We start from the raw sequence: 4060 nt of genomic DNA on the forward strand, positions 1-4060 counted from the left end.
ATATGTATATTTAATAGTATTTACTTGCTCTACATCTCTGATCTATTAAAAAGTTTAGCAATGAAACTCAAATCCATTTGCCTGGACTCAGCTAATAGTGTCCTTTCTTCTCATTATCTTATGTTATTCTCCATGAAGTCAGCCTGTGTGTTTGTAACTACTTGATACATTCTCTTTTTTCAAGTTCTCTCTTTTTCTTTTTTTAAAGCTTTGCATTAATAAATGGGTGGGGATTGTTGGGAAAATGCTTAAGCTCCATACCTAAAAACCATTTCATAAACATGTGGTGGTTGTAAAACAGAGTGAGTGAGGAAGGTCTAAAGATGAAATTTCATGGTCAAATTCAACGTTGTCTGCTTGGCTGACTATATCATAAATGTTCATATTGTCACTTCTTTCAGCTCTCAACTAGGTGGATGAAAAATGTTTATCTTTAGCAAAGTTCTTTTTTCTTTAAAATTTACAGAGATATGGAAGCCTTTTCTTATAATAATGTTTTCTTTTCTATTATTTTTCTTACTTGGTTTCTTGTGGTTTAACATGTCATAGGGAATTACTAGTTTCAATTCATTTCAACGAACCTAGATGGCAATGGTCAGGATGATTTTTACCAGATCATTTGGGTGATACTTAGGTGAAAATGCAGAATCATGTTTCTGGTGCAGTCAGTATGATACGTGTAATTACCACATTATGTTGAATTAGCATGAGTTAGTGCCTTTTTTATTTTATTTTTTTAGCTCGCATCTTTTAAGACCAGGCGCATTGTTTTGTGAATATACTTATTTAGTGTTTACCCTTTCAAGTATTTTATGCCGCCAATTTTGGTTTTTAATTCATGTGACATATTTCATTTTAATTAATCGTTTTTCTCTTCACTTTTTTTTAAGAGTATTACTCAAAATTTTCTTGAAAACACACTAGGAAAGGAAACCAAATTTTGATGTTACCCATTGGAATTAATATAGAGCAATTTTTTAAAACTAAACTTCAAAATTAATATAGAGCAACTTTTTAAAATTAATTTTTTTGATATTACTTTTTTCTGTAGCTTAATGACAAAACAAAATTGTGGGTTTGAAACGTAGAAAGAGCCTCTTCGCACATGGTGCATTTGATTCCTTTCCTAAATCCTGCAAAGGCGGCAGCCTCTTGCACTAGGCTGTCCTTTTTAACTGACAACACAAAGTTTTCCCAAGCTTCACAATCAAATACCCTTCGAAATGAGTGCATTCAGCAGAGAAACCTTCAATGTCTAGAAACTTCAAAAACGAAATAAAATATCTAGTAACTGTTATTCTTTGATATCAAGGATTTGTAGGGAACATGCTTTATTTTTTGCCTAATGATTTTAATATTTGTGGTGGATAACATGTTTTATGCTGTATTCATATTTTATATCTCAGTGACGGAAAGCTCGATATGGTTGTTCCCTATTTGTTCACTACATGGAAGTCCTTGAAGGTTCTGATAGAGATAAAATGCCAGGTATAACTTGTTATTGGTTCTGTGTGAAAAGCTAGAGTTGGAATATGAATTTTCCTTCTTATTGCATTATGTTAAATTAGAAGCATTTAACACATTATTTTCTAGTCTAGTGAGAACTTAGAAGTACAAGAGCATGATGAATTTAAGGTTTTCATGTTTTTAAAATCATTAATCACTAAGGTTTTAAATTGCGGTACTAGGACACATAATGGTAATGGTTCCAAACAATATGCATATTGTTCTGTGAATCGACCTTGTTCTAGTCTTTGCATCTCCAGGTAGGAAGTTACATGCGAATGCAGAAGATGATTCCGATGAAAATTTAAAAGTTTACATTATGATATATGTTTTGAGTTCTCAATATTCTTTCACAAACTAAGCTTTAGTTGTTTTGCTTTCTTAAAATGTTTTGCAGGGTATGAATCTCCAAATCTGAGGTATGCTGAATTGATACTATTATCTGTTGTTAAATGAGTGTTGTCTCTGTCATTCAATCGAAAAAACAAATTTGAATTTTAGAAATAAGGGACCATGGTCAATCTTCAATTAATAGTAGTGCATCTATCAGAGTTCTCGCATAGATTGGTTGCCCAATTATTTGTTTTTCCTTGGTCTCTGGAAACTCCAATCTTGTATGTTATCTTGTGTGAAATAATTTTAATTAAATTGAAGAGTAATAACATGTTTCAACCTTGCCCCAAAAGATCAAATACAACAAAAATCCTACTCTCTATAACTAATATTACTAATTCATAATTTACTCATAGCTAAGACTGTTCATTCATATGCCAAACAATATCACTCAAGAAATGCTGATAACCCAGGTGCAGCAATTGTACAAGGTTGGCCTACTTTGTTTTGTTGTAACTTGTAATTGCCCTATTTTAGTGTCATTAACTTCGACCAACACAAAGAAATATATTTCCAGAGAGCTTCACTAATTGCATCATTATCTCTTGTAATTTAGTTGAAGTAACATTTTTCATTTTATCATTTTAAAGGAAACTTGCAAACAAAGTGGCAGCTGAGGGATTTCTAGTAGTGGTTCCTGATTTCTTCTATGGTGAACCATTCGATCTTAATAACCCTAATATGGACCGGGAATCGTAGAGAAAGGCTCATGGCGTGGTTAGTTTCTAGTTTCACTACCCTTTATCTAAAAGTTGGTCATCAAAATTGGCATGCTAGTTTCAAAGATTAAAGAAGTTATAGCGCACATAGTTTTTCTCTATTTCAACATCAAAAGGTTCCAAATTGTTGTCATGTATAATTTTTAAAATTTTCAGGGTCGTCCAGTTGAGATAGGACTAAAACCAAAATTTTTTTGACATGATTAAAATAAAATTAAGTAAAGAAAAAAAATAAAACAATAAGGATCAACTTTAGGCGGATAGATTCATCACTAAAATGTTATGAGAAACATATTGATCCTATTAGAACACAAGAGGTTTGGAAAGAAAGAATTTTTTCTTCAACAATTCAATTAGCTATGTTAATGTGAATTTTTTGCATTCCAGGATAAAGGGTTTGAAGATGCCAAGCCAGTAATTTCTTCTTTACGAAGTAAAGGAGTCACTTCAATAGGGGCTGCAGGTTTTTGCTGGGTGGTAAGATATTTATATTGCTTTTTATATGAAATATGCTGTGAAACTTGACATATTTGAACTGGGTTGCTCTTCACTGACGAGTCATGGACTTGGTTGCTAAGATTATGGGTTATTTTTTGCGTTTAACTTAGGGGTGGTAGTTGTAAAACTAGCAAGGACCGATGAAATTCAGGCTGCAGTGGTTTTGCATCCCGGTCGCATCACAGGAGATGAAATCAAAGGTAAATTTCACACTTCTCAAGCTCATAACATATGTGTGTGTGTGTGTGTGTGTGTGTGTGTGTGTGTGTGTGTGTGTGTGATTGACAGCTTGTTCTTACAAAGGTTAAGTGCCCAATTTCAATATTGGGAGCCGAGGTTTTTGTGAGACATCGGTGCATTCTGTGCTTGTAGGGTTTTTGTTAGGCATTTTATGAGACCATAAATTCTTGTATCTTCAAAGAATTATAAAGTGACTTATTCTTTAAGCTTATAATATGATAAATACATATTAATTTAAACAAAGGAAAGAAGATCCTATCCATTCGTGATAGAGGTATAGGTATGACAAAGGAGGATTTGATCAAGAACTTGGAAACAATAGCTAAATTTGGAACTTTAGGTATTTTTATTTTATTTTATTTTATCAATAAGGCTAAGTGTTTTACTGGTACAATGTGAAGGGGAGTTAATAATTAATGGTTTGTAATTGAATTTATTCTATTATATAGCTTTTGAGGAGAAAATGCAGACAAGTGGAGTCCTTAATCTCATTGGGCAGTTTGGTGTTGGGTTCTACTCCGTTTATCTTGTTGCTGACTATGTTGTAGTCATTAGCAAACATAATGAAGATAAACAGTAAGCCTCTGAATTCATATCCTTTTTCTAGTGAACTTGAGTAGTTGTTCTTAGAGTCGAAAATTTAACAAATGTAACTGTGGTTACATCTAATTTGTTTGCTTTCAGGTATGTTTGGGAATCAAAGG

General features: G+C 32.7%; 1 pseudogene; it reads left to right on the forward strand.

Moving 5' to 3' along the window:
* Positions 1–1448: 1448 nt before the first annotated feature.
* LOC114318119 (endo-1,3;1,4-beta-D-glucanase-like) lies at positions 1449–3488 on the forward strand (annotated as a pseudogene).
* Positions 3489–4060: the final 572 nt, after the last annotated feature.

Source organism: Camellia sinensis, unplaced genomic scaffold, assembly GCF_055761805.1.
Source record: "Camellia sinensis isolate YWXY unplaced genomic scaffold, ASM5576180v1 Unanchor13, whole genome shotgun sequence".
NCBI lineage: Eukaryota > Viridiplantae > Streptophyta > Magnoliopsida > Ericales > Theaceae > Camellia > Camellia sinensis.